Genomic DNA, 25,322 nt, shown 5'->3' with positions numbered 1-25,322 from the left:
TGGTCTCAAACTCCTAACCTTGAGTGATCCACCTGCCTTGGTCTGCCAAAGTACTGGGATTACAGGCATGAGCAACCATTCCCAGCCATTATTATTATTGATGAATGTCCTTGTGGAAGATAAAATCTTATGCTGGCCCCCATAATTCCTGGTAATCACACCCGTGTGAGTTCCCTCCCTTTCAGTGTGGACACGACCTGCGACTTGCTTCTAAGCAACAGACTATGGCAAAACTGATGGGCTATATCTGATGAGGTTACTACGTTACACGAGATTGTAGCACCCATCTTGCTGGAACCTCTGTTTCTCTTTTATTGGATTTGAAGAAGCAAGTGTTCGTGTTAAGAAGCTCTACACTGAAAGCAACTGAAAGTGGCCTCTAGGAACTGAAGACAAGAATCTGAAGCCCTTAGTCCCATAGGAAGGGACCGAATTCTGCTGACAACCAATGATGTGAACTTAGAAACAGATTCTGCCCCAGTTGAGCCTCAGATAAAACCACAGCCCCCACTGACACTTTGATTGCTGCCTTGCAGAAGACCCAGCTAAGCCATTCCAGACTCCTGACTCACAGAAACTGTGAAATAATAAATGTGAGTTGTTTCCAGCTGCTAAGCTCATAGTGATATTGCTATGTAGCAAAAGATAACCAGTACAGTTTTTAATACATTCAGTAGCAGGAAGAGTATAGAAGAGATGGTCTACATAAGAAAGAAGAGAAAAAGTGACTTGTAGTTGATTTCTAATAATTCCACGATAGCAATCAGTCACTCAACCAAAAACCACAAAATGCTTCATTTTCCCATTTTCCAAGGACAGAGGCCCCCTCACTGCTTTCCCCAAACAAACATTGCTTTTGATGAAGAGAAGTTTTATGCAAATAAGACATCCCACTGGAGAGAGCAGATGATCCTAGTGCAGGAGACCAAAGAATAAATCTTATTCAATTGATCGATCACTAAGGTGTTTATGAAACCAACATTACAGGGCCTAATTTATAATACAGTGCATGGCTGAGACTTCAGGAAGTGCATGACTGGAGAAAGGAAAGTGGGGGGGGAGGGAGGGAGGGGGGGAGGTGGGGAGAGAGAGAGAGAGAGAGAGAGCACGCACCCAATCTTCCACCTGTTGTAGAACTGTGTGTGGTGCCGTAAGTGCAGAGATTAATGGCTCCTCATAGCCATAAATATACATTTTCCTCTTCAAGGAGTCCTGGGGGTTGGGAATCTGGTTATAATTGGATGTGCTGCAGTATGGTTTTCATCTACAATTACAGTATGGAGAAAATCAGAAGAATAGCATAAAGCTTGAGTGCGGTGGTGATTGGAAATACTGCTCATCAGTATGCCAGCAACGGCGCTGCCTCCTACCCCACCCTCTCCTTCCTCTGCTTGGCACTGGCAGTGCAGGGAAGTGGGTGTCCTGGGACAAGGCAGGCACTGGGAAATTGGAAACTTTTCCCATTGGAACTGCACTTCCTTTGGCTGGTATTCAAGACAGGGCAAATTTATTCCATCTCTGCCCTGTTTTGCCCATCTCTAGTAGATTATGACAATTATCCAAGGGCAGAAATCAGGAGAATAAAGAAACTTTCCTTTCTCCTCCTCTCTGTCTGCCACCCTAGCTTTCAGGTCTCCTCAGGGGAGAAACTGGTCATTTCTCTAGAACTTTGTGCTTATTTGTTAGCATGACATCATCTCTGTAAATGCATTTACTAAAGAGAGAGGATGTTCAAGGAAATGATAGGTGTAAAATGCATTTCACTTCTTTCCCAGTGCACTGGAGGTGCTTCATAAGTGGTATGCTTCCTGCACGCCTTCATTTGTTTGCATGCCACTCACCTCCTTCCAAACCTGGCCTCACTCTCACTTCTTACTGAAATGCTTTAGGATTGGATCCTGAGTCTAATCCAATAGTTCTCAAAGTACAAGTGTGGTCACTGCATCAGCTGAGAGCATGTTAGAAAGGGAAACTCTCAGCCCACCACAAACCTACTGGATTTGGAACTTGAGCATGGGGACCATCAATCTGAGTGCAAGCCAGCCGGGGAGTCCCGATGCAGGCTTAGGTGGGATAACGACCATTTCCGTCCTTCCCTCGGCATCGCCTTCAATGCCTTTTGGATCATCCACAGGACTTTCTTTTACCACGAACTCTGGATTCACTGGAACTATTTCTAGAAAAAAAAAAAAAAAAAAAAGCCACATTGTCAGAGCTTAGAAATCTACTACAGAGATTTATTTTTCTTCCTATGGGTTGTAAGAGGATTTAACGAATATTAGTTATAACTTATTGATTCATTCTTTGGTTGCTCTACTCTGAGGATCTTTCGTGTGTACATATATCTCCTTTCAGGGCTGTGCTGGTAAATGTTTAACAACTGGCTCTCCAGGAACAGAAACCACTGCCATGTAGCATTTGCCAGTTTCTGTGGTGTAAATGCTCCCACCCTGACCTATATCAAGCTGCCAATCCAACATCGCTGAGAAGACTTGGGAAGAGATGTGTACAATCAGTTCTCACCAGTTCACACTAGGTGGTACCAGCACCCCACAGCCTGCTTGCCAACAAGCACCAGCATTTCTCAGAGTGGCGAATATTCTTTGGCACCCCCTCTTCCTACCTCTCCTGCTAGCTGGAGTTGGGGGAATGTTACTGTCTCAGCAATTAAGGGAGTAGATCACTTGAGTCTCTTCCCAACATTTTCATCCTTTCTGTTCATGCCATATTCTGTGGGAGGACTTGCCGATTGGACTGGTAACAGAGACAGTCAGAGGCACACATTTTGCTAGCTGGCAGGGCCCTGTGATAAAGGCAGAAACCAACTGGACCTTTCTTCTTTCTCTTCTGTACTCATGCACATCTGGCTCCCTTCCCTCTTCCCGTTTCTCTTTCTATGTCATGAATTAAGGAGACAAAGCAGCACCTGACTTCCCTTCCTATGGCTGGCAGAGTTGGTAGAACCCACATGGCTCATGCACCCAGTCCTGATGAATTCTAAGGTGTCCAATTCAGGAAGCCCCTTTGGACTTTCAGACCCAGACACACATACAAAAGAGACCTAGTCCAGGTGTGGTGGTTCACACCTGTAATCCTCATGACTTGGGAGGCTGAGCCAAAAGGATCTCTTCAGGCCAGGAGCTCAAGACCAGCCTGGGCAATATAGGGAGATCCTATCTCTACACAAAGAAAAAAAAAAAACAACTCTTTTTACATAAGCTGATATGGCGGCATGTACCTGTAGCCCTGGCTACTCAGGAGGCTGAGGCAGGGGGATCACTGAGCCCAGGAATTTAAAGCTGCAGTGAGCTATGATTGCAACATGGTGCTCCAGCCTGAGTGACAGAGCAAGACCCTTATCTTTAAAACTGAGAAGAGAGAGAGAGAGAGACAAAACTCTGCAAACAGAGAACATCAGGCAACAGGCACTGCGTCCGCCATAAATATAGCCTGCACTGCATTCCCTCCTTGATCATGGTCCTTGTGTCTAAGGTAACCTTAGCCAGGAATCTTGAAACCCTAACTCCTAGCACACTGCTCTGAAAACTGAGGGACTCGATGCTTTATGGCAAAAGAAGAGCCTGGGTTTGGGGTCAGATGGTCCTCGGCTGAAATCCCACCCTACCGCTTATGAGCCAAGTACTCTTGAACAACTGCTTAACCTCTCTGAGCTTCAGTTGACTGATCTATAGAATGGTAACAGTAAGAGCTACCTCTCAGGATTCCAGTTGAATGAGATGGTATACGTAAGACATTTAGTGCCTTGCTGCTTCTCTCTTTCACTCAGGCCCATGGCGCCGGCAGGATGGGCAAGTGTCATGGGCTTCATACTGCCAGGAAGCTCCACAGTCACCCACGAGACCAGCAGTGGCGTGATACACAGTACAGGAAAGCCCATTTGGGCACAGCCCTGAAGGGTAATCCTTTTAGAGGTGCTTCTCACGCAAAAGGAATTGTGCTGGAAATAAGTAGGAGTTGAAGCCAGCCAAATTCTGCTATTAGGATGTGTCAGGGTCCGGCTGACCAAGAATGGCAAGAAAATCACAGCCTTTGTACCCACCGACGGTTGCTTGAACTTTATTGAGGAAGACGATGACGTTCTGGTTGCTGGACTTGGTCGCAGAGTTCATGCTGTTGGTGATATTCCTGGAGTCCACTTTAAGGCTGTCAAAGTAGCCGACGTCTCTTTTTTGGCCCCATACAAAGGCAAGAAAGAAATACCAAGTTCATAAATTTTAATGGTCAAAACACTGTAGTAATAAGTTTTCATATACCAAAAGAAAAAAAAAAGAGACATTTAGTATGGTGGCTGGCATACAGTAGCTGCTCAATAAATGAGACATTTTCTAAATCTTACTCCATGGTGCCTTGAGCTCAAAGACAGTTCTGTGTCTCAAGTTCAGCCCTTTAAGAGCTCCTGTGCCCTCTAGAGAGTCTGCTTGTGTCCGCTGCCAATCACCTGCCTCCGCTCCCGCCTCTGGGCCAGAGCAGCAAACACTGCAGGCCATATTGGGCCCCGCCATGGTCAGTCCAGTCCCACGTGGTAACTGTGATGTGGTTCCCTTTGCCCCATATCCAGCTGTTCATTTACCCTGGCCCATTCAGGCAGACTTTTTTTCTACACAAAGTGCAGTATTTGCAGTCAGGGGCCATTCTCTCACCTTGCAAACCTCCTTCAGGGAACCAAGGGCCAAGTCCAAGTTTTCTCCTTCACTGTTCAAGGACCAGTGCAAATCAAGGGATGTGGCTGAGTTTTGTTTCAGTATACCTGAACAACGTGGGTCAAAGGATACATAATTACAGTTTCCCAGGAGGAAGTCATTCAAGAGATTTATTGTGCAGCAAGGTGACTGTAGTTAATGACACCATAATATATTCTTGAAAAGTGCAAAGAGAGATGTTAAGTGCTTGAATCACAAAAATGATTACTATGTAAAGTTATGCAACTGTTAATTAGCTAGATTTAACCATTCCACAACATATAGATACTTCAAAGCATCATGTTGTATACACAATGTTATTAGGTTGGTGCAAAAGTAATTGCATTTTTTGCCATTACTTTTAATGGCAATGTCTTATAAATTTAGGTAACCTTATATAAGGCTTTTAACATTTTTAATAATCTAATTTATTTTAAAAATTATGATGTCCTTATATAGGGATGAGTGTGTCCAGGAGCACAGAAGGAAAGATGCCTTCTAAGCATGATGCAGCTGGTGCCCCAGTCTTCGTTCTGGCTACCAAAGTAAAAATACATTCTGGGGCTTCTCGCTTACTGTGCACACAAATCACCTGGGATGGTTAAATGCCAATTCTGATATAGTAAATCTGGGGCAGGCCTGAGATTCTGCATTTCTGCCAAGCTCCCAGGTGAGGTTCATGCTGCAGGTCCATCAACCACACTTTGAATAGCAAGAAACTAGACAGTAATGACACTGGCGCCTGGGACACTGGGGAAATACTGGCCAGCAGGGTAGAAAGTGGTGGTCTAATGAGTTCCAAAACAAATGAGATGGCTGGGCATGGCGGCTTACATCTGTAATCCCAGCTCTTTGGGAGGCAGAGGCAAGGGGATCACTTGAGGTCAGAAGTTAAAAACCAGCCTGGTCAACATGGTGAAACCCTGTCTCGACTAAAAATACAAAAATTAGCTGGGCATAGTGGTGCATAGCTGTAATCCCAGCCACTCAGAAGGCTGAGGCAGGAGAATCGCTAGAACCCAGGAGGCGGCAGAGGTTGCAGTGAGCCGAGATCACACCACTGCATTCCAGCCTAGGTGACAGAGTGCGACGCCATCTCAAATAAAAAATTAAAAAATAAAGACATGGACCCATCACAAGTAGTAAAATCTTTCCTGTGCCATCTCCCTCCCCTTAATCTGCTTGCTCAACCCCAGCTCTGCAGTCCTCCCCAAAAACTCATTCTCCAAATCTCTTAAAAATTTTTACCACCTCTCTGAGAAAAAGGGAATGAGAACCCTCATCTTCTTAAAGGGAAAGACCTCCCCTCCCTGGACACACCTCCCTCTCCCCAAGCTGCAAAACCCTAAGGCTGAGTCAGTTTGCAACTACTGAAGAGATTGCTAGTCACCTACTAATTTTCACTTTCTCTTATCTCTACTAAAAGAACCTCATTTCATGTACCAATGTTACCAGCTAAAGGAATATGTCCTGGTCTCTTTAATCAATGGGGTTAATCAATGTTATACATGCAAAAGTTGTTGGGTGGAGTTCCCAGGGAGTTTCTCAAAAAGACTGAACCAACTAGGAGATGTGCCGTTTTTCTTTCCCCTTTGCCTCCTACATCCTGCCCGGAAAAACTGATGTGATTGAAGAAGCTCCAGCAGCCATACTGAACGATGAGGCACTTTGAATACAAAAGCCTACATTTTAGTGGAGAAGAAAAATTATGAGGAGCCTGAGTCTTTGATGATCGTGAAGCCATCCTACCACCTCTAAACTGCTACACGTATGTACAAGAAAAATGAACATCTATCGTATGTAAGCCACTCTTATTTTAGTTTTCTTTAATATGCAGCTGAATCTTATCCTAATAGATAGAGTAATCCCTAGCTTAAAGATTTTATTCCAAATTCATGAATTCAGTAGCTCTCAAACTTTGGTGTGGACCAGAGTCATGTGGAGAGCTTGTTAAAATACAGATTGCTGGGTTCCATCCTGAGAGTTCCTGATTTGGTTGTGCTGAGGTGAAGCCTGAGAATCTGCATTTTTTACACATCCTATGGATGCTGTTGCTGAGGTTGATGCTGGTGCTCTGGGACCACACTTGGGGAACCACTGTGCTAGCTCACTGCTAATCTATGTGGGTAATTTTCTTATTAGACACTATAAAGAAAACAAGCCAATAGGAACTGGGTCATTCTTGTTTTCCCTTTTGTGAGCCAAGAATTCCTTTCCTGGACATATTGAACTGTACCTTTTGCCTATTTCCTTTTCTTTTTTGGCAGTGTGCCCCTCCATGTCTGCCGTTGTAAGAACCCTTGCTAAGTTGCTAACATGGATTTTAGTCCTGGCAAAGATCCACATAGTTAATGTAAACCTACAATTTATGAGCACTTTATCTTTTCTATTTTCCCTTGATTTTTAATGCCAAGGTTTTCACAGACAAGAGCTTAAAATTGTGTTGCACAAAAGGTTTCTGTGTTTACAGCTTTGCGTTTTGCTGTTTTATTTTGCACTTGAAGACAGTGTACTTTTCTTCCCTCTGACATAGTATTTGATTCATTATCTCCATAGCAGTCCAGTTCCTCCCACTGTCAAACATGAATTTTTTCCTCTAGCATTCTTTCTAGTCAGCCCACTCATTTCCCTCTTCTAGATCCCCCAAAGCAATAGTAATGTCACTGGACAAATTCTTTTGCCAGCCAGCATCGGTTTTACTGTATTTTAGTGAAAACATCCTGGTTTCTACTTAAAAATGACCTCCCCTCACTCAGCCCTTGTGGAACATGTTACCCAGCTATGACCAGTCATACCACACCATCCCCTTATTGGGGGATAAATTCAGTCCCCCTCCAAAGTCACGTGTCAACTTCCTAAACCGTGGGACCTCAATATGTGACTATATTTGGAGACTGGGTCTTTACATAGGTAGTTAACTTAAAATGAGGTCATTAGAGTGGGCTGTAAACTAATGACTAGTATCTTTATAAGAAGAGATAAAGACACAGACATACACAGAGTGAGGACTATATGAAGACACAGGGAGAACACAGCCATCTATAAGCCAAGGAGAGAACCCTCAGGAGAAATCAACCCTGCCTGTATCTTGATCTCAGATTTCTAGCCTCCAGAATTGTCAGAAAAAAGAACCCCTTATAAAACCATCAGCTGTCCTAAGAACTTGCTCACTATCGTGAGAACAGCATGGGGGAACCACTCCTATGATGCAATCACCTCCCTCCACCTATGGGGACTACACGTCCTTCCTTCAACACATGGAGATTACAATTAAAGATGAGATTTGGGTGGGGACACAGAGCCAAACATATCATACAGTCTCTGTTCCTGCTCACTTCTTCTACTGTAGTGGCAAAGTCATAGTCAGTACGTTAAATAAATAGATGTAGCCACATTTCAATAAAACTTATTAACAAAAACAGGCAACCTGCTCATAGACTGTGGTTTGCTGACTCCTGCCATTATTGATTGGTTTAAAAGTGAGCACCTGACTCTGGCCTGGCCAATCAGCAAGATTCTATTCCTTGGCAGAATGATGCAACGTGGGTAGCCAACTCAGGTAAGTCCAATCAGGGTGACTCAGAACTTGCTCCATACACATGGGAAAAGGCACTCTCTTCAGTGAACTGTAGTTAGGAGTATGTGAGGCTGAAGCTGTTGTCTTCAGAGTAAAACCCAAAGGCCTTTGCATGTCTCCAAGGCATCCCGAAATGCAGGCACACCGGCCATCTTTCATCTTTTTTTTTTTTTTTACCAGAGACAAGTATTCTGCAGATGCACCACAAACACCTTAAGAACAAATGAGTAGTAATCAACAATTTACTTTTAAAGATATCCAAATAAGTGGGCTTGGCTTCTTTCTGGGATCCAGTTAGCTAGAGAACTGTCAATTTCACTGTTTGAACACAACCCAAAACAACGTATTATGTTGTATTTACCTAGCACTTTATATAACAGAAGTTTTAACAAGAGCCTGAGGAAAATGCAACAGATAAGTCATTTATCAAGATTCTTTGAGAATGCCCAGAAAAAAAGCAGCTGTAAAGGCACATCTGGTGAGTAATAAAGGGGCCTGGGGGATATCTGATTTTTTTTCATCCTAGTGTTATGAGATTTTTATTTAAATTGTTACACCTGAGCGAGTTTGTTGAGAGTCCATCTTTATGCCTGCTGGCGTCCGAGAGTCAGCTGGAGCTCAGACCTCTTGGTCCAGAACAAAGGGCGGTCTACATTTTTATACCAGTTTAGGGTCGGGGGCAGTAAGCCGATTATTACAGAAGCAGAAGGAGCAAGTTAGGGGAGAAGGGGAGGCCTAACAAAAAGTTATACTTAAAATTGTTTTTTTTTACTCAGGACGTGGGGTAGCAGTTACCCAGTTACAGATATAGGATATACAGGGCTGGTGGGCCCTGTTTTTCAGAAAATTGGCTACAAAGATGCCAGGTGTCTTAGACCACAAACTTTCGGAGCAGAATGCCCTACATAAAGTGGGCAAACATAGCTCAGGGAGGGCAAAATGGAGTTGGCAGGACTGTTTAAAATGTATTCATTATAGCCAAGCTCAAGCTAGGATATTTCTTTATCATTAACAAAAGAATTCAACCTAGCATCCCAGTATGGGTCAAATGGAGGCAAATGCAAGATAGTTTTTTTTAATTAAAAATTGAAAAACAGGAATTGTTTTCTTTTCAGACTGATACTTAGCAAAATCAGATGTAAGCTTGCTCAAGTCAAACAAGTCTTGTTGCCGTTGGCTAAAGCAGACCAAGTCATGCTGCAGTAATAAGCAATGCCAAAATCTCAGGAGCTTTACACAGGTTTCTTCCTTGCTCCTGCAGAGACCTCTGTGAGTCTGGGCGGTTTTCTGGGGAAGCTGTCCTCCATGCAGTGGTTGCTTTCATATGTGGCATCTCCATTTTGACAGATGCTTCACTATGGATGGAGGGGAAAATAAAAATCACAGAGAATCCCACTCTGGCCCTTAAATGCTTCCACCTCTGAGTGACAGATAACACTTGTACTCCCATCCTATTGGCCAGAACTAGTAACACTGTTTTGTCAGCTGCAGGGAGCTGGGAAATGTAGGCTTTTAGGTGGCCAGGAAGAGGGGGATGATGGGAAATAGTGACTACCACAGTGGGATACCATCCATAGCTGCCATCAGGAGGGATGAAAGGACAACATAATCCTTGCAAACCAAGGAGAAAAACGTAGAGAAGAATCAGGGATGCAAACAAGCAAAGGAGAGGAGGCTGAATTCAGCTGCTGCTCAGTTCAGTGTTTCCTCAAAATGTGCCCATGCACCCAGTGCCTGCACGTGACACTGTTCACTGCCGTGTGGTGCAAGGGGAAAATAGAACAGGAAGTGGTCATTGGAAAGCTAAGGTGACAATGTAGCCAGGCATGGCGGGATATGCCTCTAATCCCAGATACTCGGAGGCTGAGATGGGAAGATCACTTGAGCCCAGCAGTCTGAGACCAGACTGGTCAACACAGTGAAATCCTGTAAGAAAAAAGAAGGAGAGGAGGGGAGGGGAAGGGAAGGGAGGGGAGGGGAGGGGAGGAGAAGACAGAGAGAGAAAGAAAGAAAAAAAAGAAAAAGAGAGAGAGAGAGAAGAAAGGCTGACAGTATTATCCTTTACTGCTGTTAAGCTGAAAATAACAAATGACCTTCCCACATTTTTCGGTATTAAAACATTATTTCTTTTACAAAGTGATGATGATCATGGTTAGTAGTTGTTTATCTAATGTCCTACCTTCACAAAATAAGAATTTGGCAGTCACCCATAATTTTATCCATTGTTTTAAGTTACTGTCTCAGTCAATAAACCCAAATTCTGGGAGCCACTGATGTAGTTAATGGTTTTGCCTAGAACTTGCTATAGTTGTATGAGGAAAGTTAGTTTTTTGAGCACTCATGCTGTGATGTTCAGCATATTTCCTCATTCATTCCTTACAACAATGAGGAGGAAGGCATTATTTTTCCACATTTACAGAGAAGGCAACAGAGACTCCGAAGAAACTGCTTGTGGTTGTAATGTCTCTGTTGTTCCACTTTTCAGTGGTGTCCTGTATGAAACTCGTGATTCTAAATGAACTTACTGATTTCCCATCCCAAACCTGTTCTGGCCTCCAGCTCATGTCCAACCCCTCAGTAGCCTTCCTCATCCCCACCGAAGGCACCACCATCCACATGGTTGCTTTGGTCAAAAACCTAGGAGTCATTCTTAACGCTTCCTTTCCTCTCCCCCCATCTCAAATCCCATGTATCAAGGACTCCGTCTGCTGCTGTCCCGGATATATCTCGGGTTCATTCCCTTCACACCCCTCTGTAGCATCGTCTTTTTCAAGTCTACCATCATCTGTCAGCTGAATCACACATTAGCTTCCTATCTGGCCCCCTTTTATCTATTTTTGCCCCATCTAACGTCCCCTACCAATAGTCAAACTGACCCCTTTTATTTTATTTTTAATAAAATAGACACAGGGTCTTGCAGTGTTGCCCAGGCTGGGTCTTCAATTCCTGACCTCAAGCAGTCCTGCTACTTCAGCTTCCCAAAGGGCTGGGATTAGAGGCATGAGCCACTATGCCTGGCCAACCCTCTTACAATTAAATTAGGCCATGAAGTATTTATTTCTCCTTAAAACCTTCCATGACTTTCCACTGAGCTTAGAAGTCAGCCCAGACTCCAGGATGGCGTCATAGGCTCCCATGACCTGGATCTGACCCTCCTCTCCGATGCCATGTGATCCAACATCTCCCAGGCACACTGACCTTCCATCTGTGCCTGGAGCGTGCCAAGCTTTCCACATCCTTTGCACGAGTTGTTCTCCATGACTGCGATGCTCGTCCTCCTGCTCCTCGTATGACTGGCTGCTGCTTCAGACTTTACTTAAACTGTTAGTGTGCAGCAACTCCTGTCTCCGTTATTCTCATGTTGGTCCATGGTTATTTCTTAGTGTGCATGACCATCTGTAATAATTTTGTGTATTGAGACAGAGTCTCGCTCTGTCACCAGGCTGGAGTACAGTGATACAATCTCGGCCCACTGCAAACTCCACCTCCCAGATTCAAGCAGTTCTCCTGCCTCAGCCTCCCGAGTAGCTGGGATTACAGGCGTGCGCCACCACGCCCAGCTAATTTTTTGTATTTTTAGTTGAGACAGGGTTTCACCATATTGGCTTGGCTGGTCACAAACCTTGTGATCTGCCTACCTTGGCCTCCCAAAGGGATTACAGGCACGAACCATCGTGCCCAGCCTCTCCTACATTTTCTTCTAGTAGTTAACAGTTTCTGGTCTTATATTTAAGTCTCGTAGAGACTTAAAGAGAGCACAGTGGCTCACGCCTGTAATCCTAGCAATTTGGGAGGCGAAGGTGGGTGGATCACTTGAGGTCAAGAGTTCAAGTCCAGCCTGGCCAACATGGTAAAACCCCACTCTATGAAAAATACAAAATTTAGCCAGGCATGGTGGCATGCACGTATAATCTCAGCTACTTAGGAGGCTGAGGCAGGAGAATCGCTTGAACCTGGGAAGCAGAGGTTTCAGTGAGATAAGATCATGCCATTGCACTCCAGCCTGGGTGACAAAGCAAGACTCCATCTCAAAAATAATAATAATTTTGTGTATTTATTTACTTGTTGTCTTCTTCTCTTGATAGCAAATTTTAGAAGACTGGGGCCACAACATTTTGTTCATCTTTGAATACTCAGTGCTTACAGCAGTGCCTGGCACAGATCAGGGGCTCAGAAACATCCACTGGGACTTCTGCTTCCAGCCAATATGGAGGAAAAGGGACCAGATTCACCCTCACACCTGAAACAACAAAAATATGCACAAGGTATGTGAAATGTCAGTTTCAAGGCAGTAGACCTCAGACAATGAAGGATGGCGATCTCGTGGTGGGAAACAAGGTGAGCCCAGCCTGTGACTGCTCTAGCTTTCTAACTAGTTTCCAGGGGTGGAGAGCCCGGGAGTCTCCCTGTGTCGAGGAGATGGAATTGCAAATTAGGGAAGACCAAGGCAGAAAACATACCTTAGGAAAGAGCCTTGCCTGAGAGAGAAGGCTGGGTGGCTCCCTGGGAATGTAGCTGTGTACTGGTAGATGTGTGCACGTTAGGGTTAGCCCAAAGCCAGAGAAGAACCAGCCTGAAGAATTAGAGGGACCAGTGTCAGGCACTCATATGGAGAGAAATTACAAGGGCACAAGGACACATTTGGAGGGTATTGCCTAGGTTCATGAGTTTTGGTGATGAATTCAAAATGTACACATATGTCAAAACTTATCAAATTGTACACTTTAAATAAAAACATTAAAATATTAGTATTTTAATATTATTTAAAATGCTTTTTAAAATCCACTTACTAATGAACATGGCAATAGTGAACTGCAGAGCCTGATTTAAGAACATGAATGCAACCCCAGCATACTGGAATTTTTACAAATTTTATTTTATTTTACTTTGTTTTATTTTTGAGATGGATTCTGACTCTGTCACCCAGGCTGGAATGCAGTGGCACAATCTTGGCTCACTGCAACCTCTGCCTCCCAGGTTCAAGAGATTCTACTGCCTCACCCTCCTAAGTAGCCAGGACTACAGGCACCTACAACCATGTTCAGCTAACTTTTTCATATTTTTATTAGAGATGGAGTTTCATCATGTTGACCAGGCTAGTCTTGAACTCCTGGCCTCAACTGATCAGCCCACCTCGGCTTCCCAAGTGCTGGGATTACAGGCAGGAGCCACCACGCCTGGCCCACAAATTACATCTTAAAATGTGCATAGAGGTAACAATACTTGCAAATGTTCAATAGATTGGACTTTAGCAAGCACAGAGTTTGGAGAGGAAAAAAAAACAAGTCATTCAACTGAAACCGGCTGGAGTAGAAGTGGGAAGCAGATTGGTCCCAAAATTAATAGAAATGAGCGAGTGCCCAGCAAAATACCTGGGAAAGGCTGCCAATAGACAAGGCTGGAATTATGGAAGTCTGCCACCAGAGGTTTCATTTATCCACAGAAAAGTGAGCAGAGCAAACACGGGTTCTTGCGAGCAAAAGAAATAGTAGCTGACTGTCCAAAGGCCTCCATCCAATCAGCTTGTGTCTGGCTAGCATAGACATGTCCTTCTCTCTGGATAATGCATGGGCTTCTCAGCCAAGAAAATGTCACTATGTGGAATCAAGACACTTGGCAGTGCTACAACCACCAGCACAAAAGTCCAAGGCTTTCACATTCTTCTTAAGTGAGGAATCATTGGGGTTTTGCCATTCACATATTTTTGCAGATCTGTTGACTCTGCTTATCTGTACTTTCAGCCACAATCAGAACAGACTGTAACACACCACACTCAGAAACTGAAAATTCTTGTCAAGGCATGAAAGATTTTTTTTCAAAGCCCAACAGTTTATACATTCTTTTCAAATACACATAAAAGATATATCCACAAAAATGCCCTTGTGTTTAAGCCACAAAGGGAGTCTCAATAAATTTCATAAAATTTGATCTCATATTGATGATACTATAATAAAATTATAAATCTACTCAAAAAACATATTATCCAGCCTCTGTACATTTAGAAACCTAAAAACACTGCTGGGCATGGTGTTTTTAGGTTTCTAAATGTATAGAGGTGGCTCATGCCTGTAAATCCCAGCACTTTGGGAGGCTGACGGGGGCGAATCACCTGAGGTCAGGAGTTCGAGACCAGCCTCCTGGGCAATGTGGTAAAACCCCATCTCTACTAAAAATACAAAAATTAGCCGGGTGTGGTGGTACATGCCTGTAATCCCAGCTACTCAGAAGGTTGAGGCAGGAAAAAATTTCTTGAACCCGGGACGCAGAGTGTCACCCAGGCTGGAGTGCAACGGCACAAACTCAGGAGCCAAAATCATGCCACTGCACTCCAGCCTGGGTGACAGAGCAAGACTCTGTCTCAAAGAAAAAAAAAGACCTAAAAACACTCTTTCTGTTTAATGGGTTAAACAAGAAATCAAAGCAGCAACTACAAAACATTTAGAACCAAATGACAGTGAAAGCACTATGTGTGATATAGACAAAGTGGCGTCCGGATGGACGTTTATAACCATGTACATTAATACGCTAGAATTGCAAATTTAAAAATTGAGAAAAGAGTGAACTAAACATTCACCTGAAGAACTTAGAAAAAGAACAACAAAACAGAGCCAAAGATCATTGAGAAAAAAATAAAAATAGAAATTAAATAGAAAAAGTGCTAGGATTGACCTACAAAGACACAGGCTGGGTCTTTGAAAAGACACCTAAAATACACCAATTTCGGCAATTGTGATCCAGAAAAACAAAGAAGTGACAAGTAAACAATATTAGCAGTGTAAAGGATGACATGCCAATGGGCGTTGCCGTAATTTAAAAATCAAAAGAAATTACAGTGGACTTTACGTGCTACTAAATTTTATATCCTAAATGAAATGCAGTTTCCAGATGTATTTATTGAATGTGGCCCAAGACAAACTTTAAAACTTAGAAACTAATTATCATAAAAGGAATTTCAATAGTAGCCAAAGGTCTATCACAAGAGAAAGAAAAAAAAGAGAAAAAAGCCCCAGGCGCATAGAGTTCGACAGACAAGTTATCCCAGATCCTTAAACAATAGACTTCTTCTTCAACAGTAAAAATAAAAAGCTACCTGACTCCTCTTGCAAAATTATTGTAATCTTGACGTCCAATTCAAATAAACATAGCACATGCAAGAAAATGCGAATCATACTTCACTTAGGAAAACAAATGTAAAAATCCTTCATAAAATATTAGCAAGTCAAAAGTAGCAGTGTAGTAAATGGATAGTAAGTGAATAGCTGGGGAGTATCTGGGGAGGCAGAACGATTTTAGAAAGAGCCCTAGACTAGGAGGTTGAGTCCTGACTTACTGGGTAAAGGTTATCAGCTTACATAACCCTCAGTTATGAGCCTCAGTTTCCAATATTACAGTTAGATAGAGCCACCATTTGTTGAGTACTTAGTCTGTCAGGAACTTTGCTGAATGCTCTACATGGATTACATTAATTTAATTCCATGATGAACACCAAAAAAAAAAAAAAAAAAAAAAAAAAAAAAAAAAAATCTCTGAACAGCCAAGGCAATAATAAGCAAAAAGAATGAAGCTAAAGTTACCACACTATATGATTTCAAACCATGCCACAAAGCTGTAGTAATCAAAACAGCATGGGACTGACAAAAATAAATAAAAAATAGATACACCAACCAGTGGAACAGAATAGAGAGCCCAGAAATGAACCTATGCATGTATAGTCAATTAATTTTCAACAAAGATGCCATGGATACAGAATGGGAAAAGGATTATTTCTTTAATAAATCACATTGGGAAAATAAGACATCCACATATAAAAAATTAAATTGGACGCTTATCTCATATCCATATACAAAAATCAACTCAAAATGGATGAGACTTAAATATAAGACCAGAAACTGTAAAACTACTAGAAGAAAATATAGGAGAAAAACTATATAGCATTGCTCTAGGTAATGACTTTTTTGATTTGACCCCAAGAGCACAGGCAACAAAAGCAAAAATAGACAAATCAAATTACATCGAACAGAATAGTTTCTGCACAGCAAAGCAAACAATTAACAATATGCAGAGACAACCTATGGATTAAAAGGAAATATCTGCAAGCCATACATCCAATAAGGAGTTAATATCTGAAATATAGAAAATGCTTAAACAAGTCAACAGCAAGAAAGCAAACAAACAAAATTGAAAAATGAACAAGGCTGAGCACGGTGGCTCATGCCTATAATCCCAACACTTTGGGAGGCCAAGATAGGCAGATCACTTGAACCCAGGAGTTAAAGGTCAGCCTGGACAACATTGTGAAATCCCACCTCTACAAAAAATACAAAAATTAACTGGGCATGGTGGCATGCACCTGCAATCCCAGCTACCTGGGAGACTGAGGTGGGAGGATCACTTGAGCCCAGGAGATTGAGGCTTTATTGAGCCGTGATCATGCCACTCTACTCCAGCCTGGATGACAGAGCAAGACCCTGTCTCAAAAACTAAAACTAAATAAATAATGGGTAAGCAGCCTTTCATATATTGGTTGGCCATTTGTATGTCTTCTTTTGAGGCATTTCTCAAGAGAAGACATACAAATGGCCAACAGATATATGAAAAAAACTCAGCTGGGCGCTGTGGCTCGTGCCTATAATCCCAGCAGTTTGGGAGGACAAGGTGGGCAGATTACGAGGTCAGGAGATCGAGACCACACTGTCCAACATGGGGAAACCCCATCTCTACTAAAAATACAAAAATTAGCTGGGCATGGTGGCACATGCCTGTAGTCCTACCTACTCAGGAGTCTGAGACAGGAGAATCACTTGAACCCAGGAGTCGGAGGCTGCAGTGAGCTAAGATCGCGCCACTGCACTCCAGCCTGGGCCAGAGTGAGACTCCATCTCAAAAAAGAAAAATGCTCACATCACTAGTCACTAGGGAAAGGCAAATTAAAACCACAATGAGATTATCTCACACCTGTCAAAATGGCTATTATCAAAAAGACAAAAGGTAACAAGTGTTAGCAAGGATGTGGGGAAAAGAGAACCCTTGTACACTATTGGTAGAAATGTAAATTCATATAGCCATATGGAAAACTGTAGGGAGATCCTCAAACAACTGAGAATAAAAGTGCCATATGATTCAGCAATCCCATTTCTGGATATTTACCCAAAAGATCTGAAATTATTTCGTCAAAGAGACCTCTGCATTCCCATGTTCACTGTAGCACTATTCACAATAGCCAGGGTATAAAACCAGACCAAGTGTCCGTGACCCTTAGCTAGCTTGGCTGCAGCTGGCTTTGGCTTCCTAAAACCTGCCCCTGCCACTCCTACATAGGAGCTGCTGTGCCCGTATTTGCAGAGAACAAAATGTGCCTGCGAATTTATTCCCCACCCCTGGGCCAGTAGAAAATAAATGACAGTGCAAGTTTATAAGAGCCCAGCTCCCTTGCCTCCGGGCAGGATAACTCTGAGGGGTAACTTCGACCCCTTATGCCCCTGTGGAATCAGCCTAGGCTTTGCCCAAAATCACACGTTGCTTGGCTTCTTTCCCTTTTTTTGACCTACTTCTCCCACTTCCTTACTAGTTTTTCTGAGATCCCTCCCTTCCTAAATCACTTGCACAGCACAGTGATTTGCACTTTTTTTTTTTTTTTTTTTTTTTTGAGACAGAGTCTCATTCTGTTGCCCAGGCTGGAGTGCAGTGGCATGATCTCAACTCACTGAAACCTCTGCCTCAGCCTCCTGAGTTGCTGGGATTACAGGTGCCTGCCCTCACACCTGGCTAATTTTTGTATTTCTAGTAGAAACCAGGTTTCACTATCTTGGCCAAGCTGGTCTTGAACTGCTGACCTCATGATCCACCTGCCTCAGCCTCCCAAAGTGCTGGTATTACAGACATGAGTCACTGTGCCTCGCCGTGATTTGCACTATTGATGCAAGAGAGGCAAGCCCCAAATCAGGGCTTAGCCCACGAGGCTTCTTGACTTCACCCAGGACAGAGTTCAAGGGCAAGCCAGCGGTATTAAACAGCAGCTTTTATTGAAGTGGCAGTGCACATCAGCAGCAGAGGAAGCACTCCTTGCTGAGCAGGGCTACCCCATAGGCAGTGTGCCCAGAATACCTAGTTCTGTAGTCATATTTATACTGACTTTTAATTATATGAAAATTAAGGGGCAGTTTATGCAGGAATTTGCAGGACAAGGGTGGTAATTCTAGGTCACCAGGTTGTTGCCATGGAAAAGGGCAGTAACTTTTGGATGTTGCCATGGCAATGGTACACCGACATGGCACACTGGTGGGCATATCTTTGGAAAACTGCTTCCACTCATTCCCTGTTTTAGCTAGTCCTCAATTTGGTCCAGTGTCTGAGTCCCACCTACAGAGTTGAGTCCCACCTCCTGAGTTGAGTCTTGCCTCTTATCTCACTATGTCCACTTAGCTAAGCTAGAACCACATAACCCAGAATTCTCTTCCCTATACAGTTCTGGATTAGGTTTGGCCACAGGAGAATTTAGCATCCAATGGGGAGGGCAAGAGTGAAGCAGCACCAAAAGGCAGATGAGGAGCATGCAGTGTTTCAGCTCACCTGTATTGTCATTGGTTCCCAGGCTTACCTGTATTGTCATTGGTTGATGAGGGGTGGTGACCAGGTCCACAGTGTTAGGAACAAACAGTTGCTCTTCAAAAGGTTTAACTCCCTTGTCCTTTATTCTATTCTATAAGTAATGTTTCTTGCCTGACGTGCCAAGCTTGGAACCGACCCACACTGCCCTGCTTTAAGTCATTAGGTACGAACAGTTAACTTCATAGTTCTTTGTCCTATTCTAACCCTGTACCCAACATCCCTCCCTTAATTAGGAATAATGTTAAATCTAGCCAATCAGGATCAGTTTAGATTGTGGGGTCTGACCCCAACCTATAGTGGAAGGACACAGAAACAGGAACTGTGTTAGGAAGTAAGAACCCCTGCTTTCCTTTGTTCGGTGTGCTCTTGCCACTGCTCTGTATGCAAGAAGCATCCTTCTGCAGAAGTAAATTTGCCTTGCTGAGAAACTTTTCCTTTTTGAATGTCAGTTCTTTTGTTCAATACTTGACATTAAGATTTATTTCCAGCTACTCCGGCTCCTGCCAGCCCTCCCACTTCAGCCTCTTCCCTTTCAGTTTCTCCTCCTTCAGCATCTCCACTTCCTGGCCAAGGTGATTATCTAAAACCCATGACGACAGGCACCACCTTCCCCTACAAGAGACCCCACGTCACGGGAGTCAGAGGCATGCAAGTGGTTAAGAAACCAACGTGAGTTCCAGCTCATCCCCATAGTATTCAGTTCTTCCTCCCCTCCTCTGTTGTACACCCATCATTCCTTCCTCTCTGCCTGCCACGCTGACTTCAGGCCCAGCACCAGACACAGAATCAATGACCATAAACAATTCAACCATCTCTCATGATTGTGTTTGGTCACAACGCTGTAATAAATCTCTTATTCCCTATTACTCCTTGTAAATCTGCTTCTCTGATTGAACCTCGCCTGATACACACAGGAAACCTCAGGCTCTGCTTCTAGGGTATGACCTAAGACAATTGGGTTTTGGTTTTTTTCCTTTTGAGAGAGTGTCTCATTCTGTCACCCTGGCTGAAGTGCAGTGGTGCAATCTCAGCTCACTGCAACCTCTACCCACCACAGGGTTCAAACAATTCATCCACCTCAGCCTCCTAAGTAGCTGGGACTATGGTGCAAACCACCATGCTGGGCTAATTTTTGTATTTTTTGGTAGAGACATGGTTTCACTATGTTGGCCAGGCTGGTCTTGAACTCCTGACTTCAAGTGATCCATCTACCTTGGCCTCCCAAAGTGCTGGAATTATAGGCATGAACACCCAGCCACCTAAGACACTTTATTTAATAAATGATGGGCTTTGTGACTTACCAGGCCGAGTGGTTATCCTGGGCAATGCTGGACCTCAGTCCAGGTCTGCATGTCTAAAGGCCATGTTCTGTTCCCTAGAGAACGCAGCCACTGTATATACTGAGCCATGCCAAGCAGTGGATTCAGAGGGACTTCTGGCTCACTGTCATCTAGTGCATATTGGCAGAATTCCTCCAGATGTATAAATATTACATTCAGTACTTAAATTTATTAAATTCAGCATGCCCAGCCTGCATGCCAGCATAAGAGGGAGTTACCATTGGTGAGAGTCAGGCAGCGGGGAATCTGAGGGCAGAAACTGACAAATTCTCAGCACAGGTGCTCTTGTCGAATATTGATAGCTGGTCTGAAGTCTAAATAGAGTATCTCTGGCTCTTCCCACGCTAGCAGGTGTTTCTCACTCCCAGCGCCTGAAATGTGTGTGCCTTCTAAGACTATAAAAATAGGCACCTCTCATATTTCTGTATAGGAACACTTAGAAACAAACAGCATTTGGAAAGCTGTATACATCTTTACATCCTTTTTTTTTTTTAAGACAGAGTTTCAATCTTGTAGCCCAGGCTGGAGTCCAGTGGTTTGATCTCAGCTCACTGCAACCTCCACCTCCTGGATTCAAGCAGTTCTCCTGCCTCAGCCTCCCAAGTAGCTGAGATTACAGGCGCCTGCCACCACACCCAGCCAATTTTTTTTTTTTTTTTTTAAGTTTTAGTACAGATGGGGTTTCACCATGTTGGCCAGGCTGGTCTCAAACTCCTGACCTCAGGTGATTCACCCCCCTCAGCCTTTCAAAGTGCCAGGGTTACAGACGTGAGCCACTGGGCCTTGCCTCTTTATATATCTTATATGAAGTTATTCCACTTTTACAAAAGTCTTGCTAAGTCTGCTGTATAAGCACAGATACTTGTGTATTTATAAAGTTCTGGTGCTGATGCCCTTAAGTTTTTTCCTTTTTTTTTTTTTTTTTTTTTTTTTTTTTTGAGACAGAGTCTCACTCTGTTACCCAGGCTGGAGTGCAATAGTGTGATCTCAGCTCACTGCAACCTCCACCTCCCGAGTTCAAGTGATTCTCCTGCCTCAGCCTCCTGTGTAGCTGGATGCCCTTAAAATTATCTGTTCCAGAGAAAAGTAGGCAGAGGCAGGACAGCTGTGATGAAGCATTGCTTTGCTTGAGAGCTCTTCACTAAATAAATGTGTAAATATCCAAATTGCTTTCTGATCCTCAGTCCCTAAATGTTATGGATTACATTAAACCCCTAAATATCAAATTTTAAGTAGAATATTGGGAAAACCTCAAATAAAATTTAACTTTTCTAATTTTATAAATTATTACTACCAAATATTTTTTATCTATACAAATGTTTAATAATCCCTCTTGCAAGTAAACTTTATTCTCAGTAGATCCAAATAAGTTCTGTAGATAATGTTATTTTTAAATTTTTTATTCTAGGACTTCAAAAACACACATAATGTATTTCTTTTTAGTGCTATGTAACTTGAGACTGATAATCCGTTGTTACAAAATATCACAAATCTTATTATTTATAAGCAGTATCTTGGTGGAATAATAAGTGACTAAAAGATTTTCTTTCCTAAGATTATGATTCACATTTGAGGGCTATAAAAAGGTACCTAAAGCAAAAGAAAAAAAGAACATTGTTCTAAAGACAGGGAAAAAAAAGCATAAGTTAAAACTGATTTTCTAAAAAATACAGATAAAAGTTTGTTTTTTTGAAATGGAGTTTTGCTCTTGTTGCCCAGTCTGGAGTGCAATGGCATGATCTCAGCTCACCTCAACCTCCACTTTCTGGGTTCAAGTGATTCTCCTGCCTCAGCCTCCCAAGTAGCTGGGATTATAGGCATGCGCCACCACACCCGGCTAATTTTGTATTTTCAGTAGAGACAGGGTTTCTCCATGTTGATCAGGCTGGTCTCAAACTTGAGACCTCAGTGATCTGCTTGCCTCCACCTCCCAAAGTGCTGGGATTACAGGCGTGAGCCATCGTGCCCGGCCAAGACAAAACTTTTTAAAATTACTTGTTGATAAATAACAAATACAGTTGTCCCTTGTTATTCACAGAGAATTGGTTCCAGGACTCCCTGCCTCCCTATATATTAATACCCAAATTCCTTAATGTTCAAGTGCCTCATATAAAATGCTGTAGTGTTTGAATATAACCCATGCACATCCTCCCATACACTTTAAAGCATCTCTAGCTTGCTTATAATACACAATACAATGTAAATGTTATGTAAATAGTTGTTACAATGTGTTGACTTTTATTTGAACTTTTATTGATAATTTTTTTACATTCACTCTGAAATTATTTTATTCTTATATTGTTATTTTTTGTTGGTTTTTCTTTTCAGTATTTTTAAACCACTGTTGGACCCACAGATACAGACCCACAGAGGGCTAACTGTAAGTTTATATCTATCTAAACGGTTTATATCTAAATATATCTAGGAAGATATAGATAATCTGCATATATAAATCTATGTAGATATAGCTATATCAATAAATATAAAATTAAGAAGCTTCTATGAAACAAAAGTAGGGAGCTATAAAGGTAAAGGCAGAAATGCAGAACAAAAAGCCAAATTAAACAAAAAAAGAATTTGAGGAAATTTAAATTCTAATAAAATAGTTAAAATCCACATTGGAGATAATTTAAAGCAGAAAGGACATCAGAAAATTATAAGTGAAATAAAGAACAAACTTTAGGCTGGGTGTGGTGGTTCATGCCTGTAATCCCAGCACTTTGGGAAGTCGAGGCAAGCAGATCCCTTGGGGTCAAGAGTTCAAGACCAGCCTGGCCAACATGGCAAAGCCCCATCTCTGCTAATAATACACAATTAGATGGGCATAGTTGTGGGTGACTGTAATCCCAGCTACTCAGGAGGCTGAGGCACGAGAATTGCTTGAACCCGGGAAGGGGAGCTTGCAGTGAGCCGAGATGGTGCCATTGCACCCCAGCACTCAGTCCTGCCTGAGCAACAAAGCAAGACCCTATCTCAGAAAAAAAAAAACTCTTCACTTTAAATCAAAAGCTTTTACCCAGTGGTAAAAGTAAAATGTGTAGACACAACCTGTCACAATTTATTTTGTCTACTTTCCTAGATACCAACATTTGACATTAAATGTTGCCCACCACACACATTTAAATCTAGAATTTACAAGGTTATATTTTCTAGTGCTGATAAAGTATTTATACATTAGCTGGGAAGTTTTTTCATTCATTTCTATTTTAAAAGCAGTGTAAGTTCATGATTAAAAAAAAAAAAAGTCAAACAGAACAGAAAAGCATATACTGAAGTACAAAGGTCTGACCCTAAAACCCACTGCCTATTTCAACTCCCCAGATGTAATTGTTGTGGTTAAAATCAACAGATCTTTATTCCAGGGTTTTTCTATGCAGTCACATGCAACTACCACTTACTGTTTTGTTTTTATAAAAACAGGAGCCATACTATACATTACTGTTTTGCAACTGCTTTTTCCAGTATACAATAAAACATATTGAGTATCTTTCCACATACAGGTTTTCACGGCTGTCTGATATTCTACTTATCAGAGACGCATGATGAAATTTTAACTACTCTCCTATTCTTGGACATTTAGGAGGAATATCCAAGAAGTAACAATAGTCCACACAATGATACAATGAATACACATCTTCATATACAAGGTCCCCACTAGAATGTAAGTTCTATGCCTGCTTTGCCCTCTAATAAACTCCCAGCACTTAGAGCAGCACATGACACATTGGGTGCCCCATAAACATTCTCCAGATGACTATATGTATATACATGTCTATACATGTATTTAAAATTTCTTTGTAGATTGACCAATCGCCTTCCAAAAGGATTGTTTCACTGTATATTCCTATCTATAGTTTTTAAATTTTGTTTTGTTTCGATCAGCTGGGGAGGTCATCTGATCAAACGGGTTTAACACAAATTCATCATCTTCCAGTTTTGGCGTAAGAAGTCCAAAAAGGGTCAGCAGAGCTGCAGTCTTCCTGGGAGCTCTCGGGGAGAATCCATTTCCTTGCCTGTTTCACTTGGTAAGGGCTGCATTCCTTGGTGCAGTGCCCCTTCCACATCACTCTGACCTCGGCTTCCCAACTCATCTCTGAATCTGACCCTCCTATCTGTCTCTCTCTCTCTCTCTCTCTTTTTTTTTTTTTTTTTTTTTTTTTTTTTTTTTTTTTTTGGAGATGGTGTGTCACTCTGTCACCCAGGCAGGAGTGCAGTGGCGTGATCTCAGCTCACTGCAACGTCCACCTCCCTGGTTCAAGTGATTCTTCTGCCTCAGCCTCCCGGGTAGCTGGGATTACAGGCACATGCCACCACGCCTGGCTAATTTTGTGCATTTTTAGTAAAGACAGGGTATCACCGTGTTAGACAGGATGGTCTCAATCTCCTGACCTTGTGATCCGCCCTCCTCGGCCTCTCAAAGTGCTGGGATTACAGGCGTGAGCCACCATACCTGGCCCCTCTTTCTTTCTCTTATAAGCACATTTGTGATACATTGAGCCCACCTGGATAATCAATATAATGTCCTCATCTCCAGAACCTGAACATAATCACATCTGCAAATCCCCCTTTGCCACGTAAGATAACAGACCGGCTCCAGGGATTAGGATGTGAACGTCTTTGGGAAGCCGATATTCTGCCTACCAGAGCTTGGGAATCAGGTTTGAATTTCAGCCTTGTCATTTCAATCTTCATTTCCTAAATATGTGTTGAGTACCTCCCTACCACATCCTGAAATAGATCTAAGAAATACACTAGCTCCCGTGGCCTTGCCCAAGTTATGTAACCTCCCCGTACCTCCATTTTTCTCACTTGCAGAACTGACGAGATTAATATCTGCCTCGCAGGAAGCGCCGTATGTAAAGTGTCTGCAGGCATCCCTTTCCACTTGAACAGCATCCAGGAATTAGATGCTATTTTCATCTTGACAAAATGTAAGGAAAATACTGGATTAAGCAGTAAAGAGGTAGAGGAACGGATCCGCTTTGAAACGGCTGCTGTGAATGTGAATTGGTATAGGCTCTCTAGAGGGCAGTGTGGCAAAGTGCATGTAATGAAAAGCCTTACAAATGTTTTCCTCTTTATCCCAGTGATTATTCA

At 42.6% G+C, this 25,322-nt stretch overlaps 2 long non-coding RNA genes and 1 pseudogene across 2 annotated transcripts; 2 read left to right on the top strand and 1 right to left on the bottom strand.

The window, feature by feature from the left end:
- The first annotated feature begins 12 nt into the window (after nt 1-12).
- Nucleotides 13-5,630, top strand: LOC116526449 (annotated as a pseudogene).
- Nucleotides 5,631-5,734: 104 nt separating this feature from the next.
- Nucleotides 5,735-24,334, top strand: LOC116526447. Its single transcript, XR_004258162.1, has 5 exons — nt 5,735-6,468; nt 8,458-8,755; nt 12,363-12,542; nt 22,554-22,605; nt 23,726-24,334. It is a non-coding gene; the product is annotated as an uncharacterized LOC116526447 (long non-coding RNA).
- On the bottom strand, nt 8,506-17,089 carry LOC116526448. Its single transcript, XR_004258163.1, has 4 exons — nt 17,049-17,089; nt 12,340-12,517; nt 11,476-11,673; nt 8,506-9,632 (listed from the first exon to the last, which is right to left on the bottom strand). It is a non-coding gene; the product is annotated as an uncharacterized LOC116526448 (long non-coding RNA).
- Nucleotides 24,335-25,322: the final 988 nt, after the last annotated feature.

The sequence above is a fragment of the Sapajus apella genome, unplaced genomic scaffold (assembly GCF_009761245.1).
Source record: "Sapajus apella isolate SASKATOON/1434 unplaced genomic scaffold, GSC_monkey_1.0 scaffold51, whole genome shotgun sequence".
In the NCBI taxonomy this organism is placed as follows: domain Eukaryota; kingdom Metazoa; phylum Chordata; class Mammalia; order Primates; family Cebidae; genus Sapajus; species Sapajus apella.
Note: the sequence above shows the minus strand (reverse complement) of the source record. Positions and strands in the feature narration are given on the sequence as shown.